Below are 15,843 nucleotides of genomic sequence, written 5' to 3'. Positions count from 1 at the left end.
GGCCACCATGGTCCACTCAGAGTCTGGCAGGCCACCATGGTCCACTAAGAGTCTGGCAGGCCACCATGGTCCACTAAGAGTCCGGCAGGCCACCATGGTCCACTAAGAGTCCGACAGGCCACCATGGTCCACTAAGAGTCTGGCAGACCACCAAGGTCCACTAAGAGTCCGGCAGGCCACCATGGTCCACTAAGAGTCCGGCAGGCCACCATGGTCCACTAAGAGTCTGGCAGGCCACCATGGTCCACTAAGAGTCCGGCAGGCCACCATGGTCCACTAAGAGTCCGACAGGCCACCATGGTCCACTAAGAGTCCGGCAGGCCACCATGGTCCACTAAGAGTCCGGCAGGCCACCATGGTCCACTAAGAGTCCGGCAGGCCACCATGGTCCACTCAGAGTCTGGCAGGCCACCATGGTCCACTAAGAGTCCGGCAGGCCACCATGGTCCACTCAGAGTCTGGCAGGCCACCATGGTCCACTAAGAGTTCGGCAGGCCACCATGGTCCACTAAGAGTCCGGCAGGCCACCATGGTCCACTAAGAGTCCGGCAGGCCACCATGGTCCACTAAGAGTCCGGCAGGCCACCAAGGTCCACTAAGAGTCCGGCAGGCCACCAAGGTCCACTAAGAGTCCGGCAGGCCACCATGGTCCACTAAGAGTCCGGCAGGCCACCACGATCCGGCATCTTCTGACTTCTCCCAGCTGAATGAACCGCCTCCTCAAAGCACTTCTTTGTCGGGAGGAGCGTGACTCAGGGCCGGAGAATTGCGTCTCAGCCCTTCACTCTGGGCTGGTCTTAACGCGCCCTCAAGGCACCTTACGGCAGACACTATTTGATTCTCCTTTCTTCAGGATATTCGATGCTCTCTTGTTTTCGGAACCTCCTGGGGATGGCTATCCGTCAGGGGACGAGTATTTATCGAGTGTGTATATTTACTAAGTATATTTACTATTTATGCCTGCAGAATTGAGCTATTAGCTCATTGGGCTCCGCCTTTCTTATCAACGTATTTTCCTTTATTATGTCTACTACATATATTTCTAGCACACACACATCCCCAGGAAGCAGCTGTTTAACTCCCAGGTACCTATTTACTGCTAGGTGAACAGAGGCATCAGGGGGTGAAAGAAACGATGCCCATTTGTTTCTGGCTCTGCCGGGGATCGAATCCCGGTTCTTAGGACTACGACCCCAGAGCGCTGTTCACTCAGCCGCGAGGCCCTCTATGTGCTCACCTAATTGTGCTTGCCGGGGTTTAAGCTTTGGCTCTTTGGTCCCGCCTCTCGACTGTCAATTACCTGATGTACAGGTTCCTGAGCCTATTGGGCTCTATCATATCTACACTTGAAACTGTGTATGGAGTCAGCCTCCACCACATCACTGTCTAGTGCATTCCACCTGTTAACTACTCTGACAGCTGAGTAGACAGCACTTCTGATTCGTAGTCCTGAGGTTCCGGGTTCGATCCCCGGTGGAGGTGGAAACAAATGGGCTGTTTCTTTCACCCTGATGCACCTATTCACCTAGCAGTAAATGGGTACCTGGGGCCAGATTCACGAAGCAGTTACGCAAGTACTTACGAATGTGAACATCTTTCCTCAATCTTGGACGGCTTTTGGTTACATTTATTAAAGAGTTTACAAGCATGAAAACTTCCCAATCAACTTGTTGTTATTGTTATAAACAGCCTCCTGGTGCTTCGGAGCTCATTAACTGTTTAATAATTGTAAACAAAGCCTGCCAAAGATTGAGAAAAGCTGTACAGGTTCGTAAGTGCTTGCGTAACTGCTTCGTGAATCTGGTTCCTGAGAGTTAGACAGCTGCTACGGGCTACTTCCTAGTGGACGTGTAACAAGGACGCCTGGTCGAGGACCGGGCCGCGGGGACGCCAAGCCCCGAAATCACCTCAAGAAGATACTCGGACACTAAAAAAGTTTTTCTAATATCTCTGTGGCTCATTTGGGTACTCAAGTTCCACCTGTGTCCCCTAGTGCATGTGCCCCTTGTGTTAAACAGCCTGTCTTTATCTATTCTATCAATTCCATTGGGAATCTTGTATGTGGTGATCATGTCTTCCTGTAACTTTTGTTTTCCAGCGACGTGAGGTTTAATTCCCGCAGTCTCTCCTCGTAGCTCATACCTCTCAGTTCGGGTACTAGTCTAGTGGCAAACCTTTGAACCTTTTCAGTTTAGTCTTATGCTTGATTAGATATGGACTCCATGCTGGAGCTGCATAATCCAGGATTCGTCCTGACATATGTGGAATACACAGTTCTGAATGATTCCTTACACAAGTTTCTAAAGGCCGTTCTTATGTTGGCCAGCCTGGCATATGCCGCTGATGTTATCCTCTTGATATGGGCTTCAGGGGACAGGTCTGGCGTGATATCATCCCCCAGGTCTTTCTCTCTCTCTCTCTCTGACTCTTGAAGAATTTCATCTCCCAAGTGATACCTTGTATCTGGCCTCCTGTTCTCATACCTATGTTCATTACATTACATTTGCTTGGGTTTAACTCTAACAACCATTTGTTCGAATATTCCTTCCGTTTGTCCAGGTCTTCTTGAAGCCTCAAACAGTGTGTGTGTGTGTGTGTGTTTACTAGTTGTGTTTTGCGGGGGTTGAGCTTTGCTCGGCCCGCCTCTCAACTGTCAATCAACTGTTTACTAACTACTATTTTTTTTTTTCACACCACCCAAACACACACCCCAGGAAGCAGCCCTTGACAGCTGACTAACTCCCAGGTACCTATTTACTGCTAGGTAACAGGGGCACTTAGGGTGAAAGAAACTTTGCCCATTTGTTTCTGACTCGTGCGGGATTCGAACCCGCGCCACAGAATTACGAGTCCTGCGCGCTATCCACCAGGCTGCGAGGCCCCCTGTGTGTGTGTGTGTGTGTGTGTGTGTGTGTGTGTGCGTGTGTGTGTGTGTGTGTGTGTGTGTGTGTGTGTGTGTGTGTGCGTGTGTGTGCGTGTGTGTGCGTGTGTGTGTGTGTGTGTGTGTGTGTGTGTGTGTGTGTGTGTGTGTGTGTGTGTGTGTGTGTGAGTGTGTGTGTGTGTGTGTGTGTGTGTGTGTGTGTGTGTGTGTGTGTGTGTGTGTGTGTGTGTGTGTGTGTGTGTGTGTTGACACTGATAGTTTACATTTGGTCAGGTCTACATCAGCAGGAAATGCAGACCCAAAGATACCACAAGCGAGTGTAGCCGAGCAGAAGTAATAATATATAGGAGTCTGCTGATGTTATTGGATGATTTCCCTTGGCCTCAGATCTACAAGGTCTTGCTGAAGTTCATGGTGTGTTATTGTTCTCAGGTTGCTTATAGGTTATCCACGGTTACAGTCAACAGCTTCTTTAAAGATAAATTCTTTAGTTAACTCATCAGTTCTATCATACATTCCGAGGCCAACGTCAGATTAAACTACATGAAATTAAATCTTTTTCCATCATTAGTAATTTTGATTAGATTCAGACACGAATATGTTAGAATTGTATCAAGTTTGGAGACTTGCATACATTTCAGTGCAAGAAGTAAGGCAAATAGTTCAGTCTGAAGGGTAGAGGCCCAGTTGTTTATACGGACTCCCCACTCAAAATATAAGCCATCACCTTACACTATTACACGATATAAGACAATCGACTTGAGAATAGGTCCAGGACGGACCGAAACGTCGTCGTCCCTTCACCTTCTAGTGTGTGGTCTGGTCAACTAGCCATCACTCATTGTCAGGACAACTGTACTTACAGCTGTACACGTGGGGCGGTGTAGCCCGGGAAACACAAACCGTAATTATCTCTATTTTCCGCTTGTTACAACTTGTAATAAGATTGTTACATCTTGGCTTAACGTGTTTATGACGTATTAGAACGTTGTTACAACTTGCTATATTGGTTGTTATAACTGGTTAAGAGGTGTTAAAACTTGTTCGAACGTTGTACCAACGTCGTAGTTTCGGTGTGTTTGGCGGGAGGGGGGGGGGGGGGAGGGAACCATCAGTGTACATAGTTTGAGAGACGGACTGCTTTGTGCACATGGCATCAATATTGCTTAAGACGTTGACGAAGCTTGAGCTGATCTTTAATTTGCTTCTTGGGTGGAAAGAGTTGGATTACGCCTTGAATGGTGGGTAATAGGTTCGTTGGAGTTTACTATGAACGCAGTTTACCAGCGTACTAAATAAAACATTAAAAATGTAAGTTGAGAACATGTCCCTTTGATTGTGTACTTCAAATCCCTGTTGATTGTCTACTTCAAATCCCTGTTGATTGTCTACTTCAAATCCCAGTTGATTGTCTACTTCAAATCCCTGTTGATTGTCTACTTCAAATCCCTGTTGATTGTCTACTTCAAATCCCTGTTGATTGTCTACTTCAAATCCCAGATGATTGTCTACTTCAAACTCTCTTGTTTCATGCCCTTGTCCCTGGAACCATACAAATGACGTTCTGTAGGATAAGGAACCACTGATCCACTAAACAAACCAACCACCAATGTCCATTCTGACGAGCTCACTCAGAATGAAATGTCGGTTTGCAATGTTAAACACAGATCTAAGATCTAGGAAGGTGGTATGTGAATTTTCAGTGTGCAGGGGGGGGGGGGAAGGTGTTAATGCAATGATGCACACTCCTTCCTTGCACTAAGTCATATATCTGGGAGGGATAGTACCGTTGTTATTATATACATGCATATATATGTGCATGTATATATTCATATATATGCATATATATGTGCATGTATATATGTGCATATATATATTTATTATATACATGCATATATATGCAGGAGACGGTTTAGAACCATTTCTTCGAATGTTTTGCAAAGGCAACTAGCAAGGGAGATTGGGCACAACGGATTCTCTTGATCCTTGAATGGATAAGAAACGAACACGCAGTTCTCACGAATAAAATAATAAGATGGATGACTCTCAGTGAGGATGGAGGATAGTATTTAGCGAGATTGGAATAGGGTATAATATTCCATTCCCTGCAAAAGGGGGGGGGGGGGGAAATAGGGGTAAACCTCGACCCTCCTTTCCCTTTCAGGAGGCCTGTTCGACGACCGGGCCGCGGGGACGCTAAGCCCCGGAAGCACCTCAAGGTAGGTAACCTCCTTATCACCCTTCTCCACTTCTCCAATAGTAGCAACATACCCCCCCCCCCTCCATCTCGAGAGTACGTGGTTTCTACACTTGGCCAGTAAGTACACGCTATTGTAAGTCATCAGCAGGAGCTGTGGGGAGTGTTGTGAAGGTCGTGTGTGTGTGTGTGTGTGTGTGTGTGTGTGTGTGTACTCACCTAGTTGTACTCACCTAGTTGTGTTTGCGGGGGTTGAGCTTTGGCTCTTTGGTCCCGCCTCTCAACCGTCAATCAACAGGTGTACAGATTCCTGAGCCTATCGGGCTCTGTCATATCTACACTTGAAACTGTGTATGGAGTCAGCCTCCACCACATCACTTCCTAATGCATTCCATTTGTCAACCACTCTGACACTAAAAAAGTTCTTTCTAATATCTCTGTGGCTCATTTGGGCACTCAGTTTCCACCTGTGTCCCCTTGTGCGTGTTCCCCTTGTGTTAAATAGACTGTCTTTATCTACCCTATCAATCCCCTTCAGAATCTTGAATGTGGTGATCATGTCCCCCCTAACTCTTCTGTCTTCCAGCGAAGTGAGGTTTAATTCCCGTAGTCTCTCCTCGTAGCTCATACCTCTCAGCTCGGGTACTAGTCTGGTGGCAAACCTTTGAACCTTTTCCAGTTTAGTCTTATCCTTGACTAGATATGGACTCCATGCTGGGGCTGCATACTCCAGGATTGGCCTGACATATGTGGTATACAAAGTTCTGAATGATTCTTTACACAAGTTTCTGAATGCCGTTCGTATGTTGGCCAGCCTGGCATATGCCGCTGATGTTATCCGCTTGATATGTGCTGCAGGAGACAGGTCTGGCGTGATATCAACCCCCAAGTCTTTTTCCTTCTCTGACTCCTGAAGAATTTCCTCTCCCAGATGATACCTTGTATCTGGCCTCCTGCTCCCTACACCTATCTTCATTACATTACATTTGGTTGGGTTAAACTCTAACAACCATTTGTTCGACCATTCCTTCAGCTTGTCTAGGTCTTCTTGAAGCCTCAAACAGTCCTCTTCTGTTTTAATCCTTCTCATAATTTTAGCATCGTCCGCAAACATTGAGAGAAATGAATCGATACCCTCCGAGAGATCATTTACATATATCAGAAACAAGATAGGACCGAGTACAGAGCCCTGTGGGACTCCACTGGTGACTTCACGCCAATCGGAGGTCTCACCCCTCACCGTAACTCTCTGCTTCCTATTGCTTAGATACTCCCTTATCCACTGGAGCACCTTACCAGCTACACCTGCCTGTCTCTCCAGCTTATGTACCAGCCTCTTATGCGGTACTGTGTCAAAGGCTTTCCGACAATCCAAGAAAATGCAGTCCGCCCAGCCCTCTCTTTCTTGCTTAATCTGTGTCACCTGATCGTAGAATTCTATCAAGCCTGTAAGGCAAGATTTACCCTCCCTGAATCCATGTTGGCGATTTGTCACGAAGTCCCTTCTCTCCAGATGTGTTACCAGGTTTTTTCTCACGATCTTCTCCATCACCTTGCATGGTATACAAGTCAAGGACACTGGCCTGTAGTTCAGTGCCTCTTGTCTGTCGCCCTTTTTGTATATTGGGACCACATTCGCCGTCTTCCATATTTCTGGTAGGTCTCCCGTCTCTAGTGATTTACTATACACTATGGAGAGTGGCAAGCAAAGTGCCTCTGCACACTCTTTCAGTACCCATGGTGAGATCCCATCTGGACCAACCGCCTTTCTAACATCCAGATCCAGCAGGTGTCTCTTGACCTCCTCTCTCGTAATTTCGAACTCCTCCAAGGCCGCCTGGTTTACCTCCCTTTCTCCTAGCACAGTGACCTCACCCTGTTCTATTGTGAAGACCTCCTGGAACCTCTTGTTGAGTTCCTCACACACCTCTCTGTCATTCTCTGTATACCTGTCCTCGCCTGTTCTAAGTTTCAATACCTGTTCTTTCACTGTTGTTTTCCTTCTGATGTGACTGTGGAGTAGCTTTGGTTCGGTCTTGGCTTTGTTTGCTATATCATTTTCAAAATTTTTCTCTGCTTCTCTTCTCACCCTGACGTACTCATTCCTGGTTCTCTGGTATCTCTCCCTGCTTTCTGGTGTTCTGTTATTCCGGAAGTTCCTCCACGCCTTTTTGTTCAGTTTCTTCGCTTCCATACATGCCCTATTATACCATGGATTCTTCTGTTGCTTCTCGGATTTTTCCCTTTGGGCCTGTGTGTGTGTGTGTGTGTGTGTGTGTGTGTGTGTGTGTGTGTGTGTGTGTGTGTGTGTGTGTGTGTGTGTGTGTGTGTGTGTGTGTGTGTGTGTGTATGTGTATGTATGTGTCTCGAATATCAGCTCTTAAACCTCATCTTTTTCAGCAATTACTCGTCTAATGCAATGTCACTCTCTTACCCCCCCAGTCCCCCCTCCCCCCACACAGACAGACAGACAGACAGATTCACAAATTTCCACCATAAACATTGCCAAAACGTCCACCACAATTATCACCAACCAGCACCAGAATCACCACCATCACCAACCAGCACCACCAGAGTGGACGGAGGTGGACTCTCCTGGCGGGTTTAAGCATGTAGTCCCTGGTAGTGGCGGGAAACTGGCCGGCTACACTGATATTTGTGTTAGGTGTTTACCTTCCTGCACAAGCCTGGCTCTCTACAGTAATCATCTCCCCCTCCCCTATCCTGCCTCACCCCCACATCACCACTATCCTGCCTCACCCCACCACCACCACTACTACCCTGCCTCACCCCCCAACACCACCACAGGCGACAGCTGATGCAGAATCACCAGCAAATCCCGCAACAGCAGCACAAATAAGTGGAATAAAATTATTAGGTATAAGAGTGCGACCTGAAACTGCGACAACGGTTGCTGGATCAGTTAAGACAGCACCAGCTGAAGCATTAGCAGCAGCAGCTGAAGCATTAGCAGCAGCAGCAGCAGCAGCTGAAGCATTAGCAGCAGCAGCTGAAGCATTAGCAGCAGCAGCAGCAGCAGCTGAAGCATTAGCATTAGCAGCAGCAGCAGCAGCAGCTGAAGCATTAGCAGCAGCAGCAGCTGAAGCATTAGCAGCAGCAGCAGCAGCAGCTGAAGCATTAGCAGCAGCAACAGCAGCAGCTGAAGCAGCAGCAGCAGCAGCAGCTGAAGCATTAGCAGCAGCTGAAGCATTAGCAGCAGCAGCAGTAGCTGAAGCATTAGCAGCAGCAGCAGCAGCAGCAGCTGAAGCATTAGCAGCAGCAGCAGCAGCTGAAGCATTAGCAGCAGTAGCAGCAGCTGAAGCATTAGCAGCAGCAGCAGCAGCAGCAGCTGAAGCATTAGCAGCAGCTGAAGCATTAGCAGCAGCAGCAGCACAACTAGCAGTTAATGAAGAACTCGTCACAACAGCAGAACAGATGTGAATGTAGACGAATAGCATGCATAGATGTAAATGTAGATGGAGTAAGAGCAATAAGAAGGAGAGGTGAAGAGTGGGATGAATGAGAGAGGTGCCGACCGGATCAGGAGAGGCGTATCACATACCTAGATGAGTCAAGATCACAGAGTTAGTGCTACGACTACTCAGCTACGTGTACTTCCAGGGCGAGCATCAGCTCCTGGGCCCGCCTTTTCAATCACTGGCCCACCTATACTTCCTACCCCTTGAAACCACATCTGGAGCAAACTACCACGCCTAGGTCATTGCACTTGCACTGTGGTAGTATGTTCGCCCCGCGTCTCGCGAATGATTTTGGCCGGGTTCGAGCCTCGGGGTACATATTCTAGTCGTGGTCTAACACAGGTAGTGTACAAGGGCTGAAGGTTTGCTTGTCCAGGTTGACCAATGTTAAGCGGATTAGTTACTAGCGTTGTATACGCCGCTGATGTTACCCAGTGTATGTGTGCCACTGGTGATAGACTGTTATTTCTGTTTGAATATGTGTTTACTTCTGTCTCGAGCAGTTTTATTGTCACTAAAGACTCGTAACCCCAGTTAACAGTCCCACCACCTTCCTCGTGTCCGGAATGAATGAAGTCAAGTACTAATTTTCACAGGATCCCAATGTGTACATAGTCACTTAGCAACCCATTTTTGCTGCCTCTTCAGACCGTCTTGCAGATTCTTGTAGTCTCGTGACGTGATTGTGAATCTATCCCCCCTCTGGGATAGATAGATTTCGAGAGTCAATCTCTTCTAGGATCAATGTCCCTCTGGAAGTCAATCCCGTTTGTCTCCAGTTGACCAATCAATTCTGTATAATTTACAGACATTGACATTATGTGTGATCTTACTCGGTAGGGTAAGTAGAGGAGGGTGGAAATAGCCTAAGATACTCTATCCCTTTGAGATGTTTTTTATAGTTTCAATAAACGTACTTGAACTTGAAGGTGAACTTGAACTTGATAAGTCCCCTGAGGCTTTCGGAAGGCAAGATGCGCCCTCTTCCAAACCTGCTTTCTTATAATGTAATAATTAGTTCCGTCGGGGGGACAGGCAGCCTGTGTATGTATATACGATAGGCTAATATCGAGGTGACCCCCCCTCCCCCTAGGATGCAATCCCCCCCTCCACAACAGTCGCTTAACTCCCGCGTACCACCTATTGACTGCTAGGTGAACAGAGCCATTAGGTGAAAGGAAACGGTGTCCAAAGCATTTCTGTTCCGCACGAGATTCGAACCCGGGATTCCCGATTGCTAGTCGAGAAGAAACTCACCTACAAATACGTGACATAGGGAAGCCCTTAACGAACAAAATCACAGTAGTGAGAAACACTGATGAGGAAGACACGTGAAGAAGAGAGGAAATGGAAGAGAGAGAGAGAGAGAGAAAAACAACCAAACAACGGTAAGAAAATGGAAGAGACAGGGGGGGGGGAGTAGTTTAATTAACAATTCATTTATTTGATGATAGACATGTTAATTAACACTGCAAGTGATGTGTTATGAGAGAGAGAGAGAGAGAGAGAGAGAGAGAGAGAGAGAGAGAGAGAGAGAGAGAGAGAGAGAGAGAGAGAGAGAGAGAGAGAGAGAGAGAGAGAGAGAGAGAGAGAGAGAGCGAGCTAGCTAGCTCCAGGAGCTTCGTTAACGAGTACATCAAGAGGTGTGAAGGAAGGAGTTGTGTACACGACATAAACAACAAGGAGCAGCAAGGGGGTTTCAAGCCAGAAAACTCACGCTAAAATCAGATCCCAAAAAGTGGCCCCCCCCCCGACACCCTGTTTTGTAGGGGCGGGGTGAGGCTCCTCCAAGTCCCTCACCACCCATCCTCCCACACGAGTCAGTACAATATGTCGTTGTTGTTATAGATTCATCTACTCGGAACCAGTTGCAAGTAGCACGGGCTATGGTGAGCCCGTAGTGGACTTACCTGGCACAGGAGCGATGCCTGTCAGCACAGTAGACGTCGTCAAATATTAAAACACAAAGGGATGCTAGAGGAAGCATCCCTCTAGCATCCCAATTACATATTCCCAAAGCAAACACAATCGGTGAAATTATAAATAAATGGATATACCCTTATATTCTACACCCTCGTGTTGAATTAGTTTAAATCAAGCGTTATATCAAGAGGCATTAATAATAATAATTATTATTATTCTTATAATAATTTAATTTTAAAATATATAGAGAATAAAACAGTGGTTAATAAGATAATACAGAGTATGTATATGTTATGAAGGCACTAGTACGCATATAAACAGGCAATTATACGTGGGATTAATGAAGGTGACAATCTTGGCTGTTTACATGTTAGTAAGAGGCTGGAGGAGAAGCAAAGGAAGACAGACAGGCGTGAGGCGAGATGTTAACTGTTATTACCAGACACCCCCAATTCTCTCCCCCCCCCTCGTGTACTCTCACTCACTCACTCACTCACTCACTCACTCACTCACTCACTCACTCTCACTCCTTCCCAGTCGGTTACCCTCACATAAGCCACTGAATAATGTCACTAACACACTCTAGCCTAATATACACTTCCGAACACCCGACCGAACACTCCGACCACCAAGGAATTTCGTTCAGAATCCTCGAATGTCAGCCCGTCCTCCAAACAAAGATCCAAAAGTGATTCCATGCACCCGCCAAACCCCCTGTTTATGAATGAAAAGCGGTTTACACACGACTCACAACTGCTGACGTTCGAACATATCCGGAACAAGTGCTTCACTGACGAATTTTGTTCGAATCACAACGCTGTAAATGCTTCACCCACGTACTACAAATACATATAATCGCCAACAGAACCTAAACACCTAACCTAACCTATGCCAATACATACACAATATGCTAATATATTATAATATTAATTTATATTTGAGAAAATTCCCGGTTTGAATGAACAGCAAATAAAAATTTATGAATGCGTCTGTGGGGTCGACCGCTGGATGTAATGGACTTGAGTCGAGGACGGGTTGAGTGCCAACCCTTAACTGTAGCCTCTGTTCACCCAGCAGTGAATGGGTACCTGGTTGCTAAACGATTTGGCTAATCGTATTCCGGGGAAAAATTAGGATTAAGGACCTGTCCGAAACGCTAGGCGTCCTAATACTTTGACAAGAATGTAAGAACTCTTGTATATATAAAACAAATAAAAAGATGTACACAACAGTCTCTATACACGTCCATGGTGAGTTACACAGTTACACATATTGCTCCACACCCACCCAACTGCGCGGCAACTTTACATTCATGTATATGCTGCCCCTACAGTAAGGAAGAGAGAGAGAGAGAGAGAGAGAGAGAGAGAGAGAGAGAGAGAGAGAGAGAGAGAGAGAGAGAGAGAGAGAGAGAGAGAGAGAGAGAGAGAGAGAGAGAGGAATGATAATACCGAAACACTGTAACAAGACTGCCTTGCGTGCAGATAATTAACAATAATTATGTAATAATAGTGGTCCAGTGCGCAACCCGCAGTGAACCCGGAGAGGAGCCCCTACACACACACACACACACACACACACACACACACACACACACACACACACACACACACACACACACACACACACACACACTCTCTCTCTCTCTCCCTCTCTATTAATATCCACTCACTATAATCATTTATTTCACTATCCATAAAACATATTATAAAACTTCTGTTTTCATTTACTTTATCTTCCACTTTTTTATATTTAAATCTAATTCATTTTTATTTTCCCATATGTAACTCAATATCTTTGTCACTAGTTTACCTTAATTTATTATTATTTCACCATTAATATAATCAAACCCAATTTAAGTTAATAGGCCAATTCAAAAGCGAAGTAGCTTGTTCAGTTAAGTCTTACCCGAAGGCAGTCGTTGTAATAATGGTTACTGTAACCAATGTATTTCCTCAGGTGCTTCGTCAGGACTGAAGACGAAGGCATAGGGTAACTGGCGGCAAATGTATGTTGAAGGATGTCAGAGGGCGGGTGTTCGAGCCTCTTAGTGCCCAGCGTGAGTGAAAATATATTGAAGTACTCAATAGGTAATCCCTAAGAATATAAGGAGAGCGATGCAACTTTCCCGAGCGTGAAGGCTAATATCTTCAAATATCTATCTATAATCTATATCTATCTATCTATAATATCTTCATGTAACTTATCCCCCGCCCCCCAAAAGGTGAGAGTAGGTATGGCAGCTGTGACTGCAATGAACATTAATATCAATAGATACAGGCGCCTGAACCGTTCCCTGTAATACAGTGTTGCCACTTTCAACACCTGTAACCCCATTTACAAAAGGCCGTCACACCTGTTACATAGCTGCCGCTCACGCCTGGTAATCCTTGCGGAAGTTCCTCTACACACATATATATACCGCTGTCGCGTGTTGCGCTTTGTTTCAGTCTGCTGTTCACTCTCGCTCGCGTCACTTGGCGCCAAAATACTCCACTCCTGAGCGCCGCGCAATGTTTACGCGCGGAATGTTTTGAATTGCGAGATCGTTGAATGGGCGACGGCGCTAATTCTCTTTCGCCGTCCAGACATCGTAAGTGACGCCGCTGATACACATTCACAGCGACGCCCTCACTCACCGCCTCATTGATGGTGCATCAATGTCTAATGCAACAGCGACATTAGAACCATAGACCGGTCGTCATGGGGACGATACATTTTATTCTTCTAGTAAGTCAATAGAGTTTTAGTGATCGTATGCATTGAAATACATCTATTATGTTGCATGTTACTTTGATAATAGATTGCGATAGACGATTAAACATGGCACATAGGCAAAAATGAATCACAATAATCATGGATTGTCCTTAATAACGATGGTTTGTGGCAAAACAACGATGAATTATGAGAGCTAACAATGAATCCCAATGGATTATAACTTATAATAATAATATAATAACCATTGTAATAATTCCATTCCATTCCATTCCAAATATAATCCATTGTGATAATAACTTATCACAATGGATTATAACAGATGGCAATGTATAATGAATGACAACAATGGATTGTGACTAATGAGTGTAATTATAACAGACGACGATATATAATGAGAAAGGACTACAATATATGACCATGGATTATGATATATAACAATGGATTGACAGGGATCTATGGATTATGCCAGATGAAGGATTATACGAGCTAGGACACTAATGGATTATATCATGATAACTATGGATTAAGACAATGGATAATGTTAAATAATGATTGACCTGGATAACGACAATGACAATCATAATAAATTAACAATTAATATATTTTCAAAACTAAATCCATAATGGTGACATTAATAATAATAATAAATGCAAAAATACAACTAATAAAACAGTATTAATTAATCAACGTTAAAAACAGGATGCTAAAATAATTATTTTTTTTAACTCGTTCATAACAAAAGATATTATTACTTTCTCTATATAAATTGTGCTATATAGCTATATAGCACAATTTACAGCCAAAGTTCGGAATAAGTTCAATTGTAGGCTCGCCTAACCACTTGGGGTGGACGGTAGAGCGACGGTCTCGCGTCATGCAGGTCGGCGTTCAATCCCCTCTGACCGTCCAAGTGCTTGGGCACCATTCCTTCCCTCCGTCCCATCCTAAATCCTTATCCCTGATCCCTTACATGCACGATAAAATAGTAATGTCTTGGTGCTTTCTCCTGATGAATATATCTTATCTTCCTTTGTATGATATCAATTGCAATGAAAATTTGCCATTAAATCAGGTTTAGGTATTTTTTTTAATTCAAGCCTGTGAGAATGTTTTAAAACTAGTTTAGTAATGCATTTTATTTACTTTCACTCTGTACGCAATTTTTATATTATAGAAAGCTGAGCATTTTGTCGTAATTTAATTGATTGCATCGTAATTTTTGATGTAATTTAGACAGCAGTTAAATTAGTAATGTTTCTTACCAGAGTTATAAATTTACTGAATTAAATGTAATACTCCGGTTAGTAAATATTTGTGTTGCTACACATTGTGGATATTTGGAGTGTGTTTGGAATTGTTGTTGTTGTTGTTATAGATTCAGCTACTCGGAACAAGTTTCAAGTAGCACGGGCTATGGTGAGCCCGTAACTTACCTGGCACAGGAGCGGGTCAAGAAGCACGGGCTATGGTTAGCCTGGCTGTGTTTGGAAAAATGTTGCTGTGTTTGTAGTGTGGGTGTGGTGTTTGTGTGTGGTGTGTGTGGGTGTGGTGTGTGGGTGTGGTGTGTGTGTGTGGTGTGTGGGTGTGGTGTGTGTGTGTGTGTGGTGTGTGTGTGTGGTGTGTGGGTGTGGTGTTTGTGTGTGGTGTGTGTGGGTGTGGTGTGTGGGTGTGGTGTGTGGGTGTGGTGTGTGTGTGTGTGTGGGTATGGTGTGTGTGGGTGTGGTGTGTGGGTGTGGTGTGTGGGTGTGGTGGGTGTGGTGTGGTGTGTGTGTGTGGTGTGTGTGGGTGTGTGGGTGTGGTGTGTGTGTGTGTGGTGTGTGGTGTGTGGGTGTGGAGGTCTGGTCTGAGTGTGTGGTGTGATATCAACCCATGCATCATTCTCTATCCAACTTTAAGAGGTTTCTGACCTCCCTCCATGTTCCTGATCTCCGACTTCACATTCTCAAACTCACAACTACATTTCTTTGCAGTTGCTCAAGTTAAATTTTAGTAGCCACTTACTGAAGTTATTGGCTAGTCCAAGTTCTCCTGTAGTCTCTTGACGTATTATTCTCCTCTTAATTGTTCCATCATCAGTAAACATTGATAGGGTGAAATCTCTCCGCTCGGAGAGATTATTAACATTAGGAATAAGATAGCCACTTGAAGTGACCTCGGTGGAACTGGCATCTTACATGATTTCTTAACATCTTCTCCGCCACCTTTCATTGTAAGCAAGTAAAGGACGCTAATTTATAGTTCAGTGACTCAAGCTTTAATTCTCCTGTTCGTATGTTGTCACTACATTGGCTCTTATCTGACTTTCTAGTAGTTTTTGTTCACTATCTAGTGACGTTATAAATCATATTATGTAGTTAGCACGGAGACTCGTCTTCCTCAGTCCCCCACGACGATGTTGTTGTTGTTATAGATTCAGCTACTCGGAACAAGTTCTAAGTAGCACGGGCTATGGTGAGCCCGTAACTTACCTGGCACAGGAGCGGGGCAAGTAACACGAGCAACGTTGAGCCCGTAGTGGATTTACCTGGCACAGGAGCGGTGCTCATGGCCCCACGACGTTGTTGTTGTTAAAGATTTAGCTACTCAGGACGAAGTGTCCATGTAGCACGGGCTATGGTGAGCCCGTAACCCCACGACGAGCTCCT

The sequence above is a fragment of the Procambarus clarkii genome, chromosome 2, assembly GCF_040958095.1.
Source record: "Procambarus clarkii isolate CNS0578487 chromosome 2, FALCON_Pclarkii_2.0, whole genome shotgun sequence".
NCBI lineage: Eukaryota > Metazoa > Arthropoda > Malacostraca > Decapoda > Cambaridae > Procambarus > Procambarus clarkii.
The sequence above is the reverse complement of the archived record's forward strand: the minus strand, read 5'-3'. Positions refer to the sequence as shown.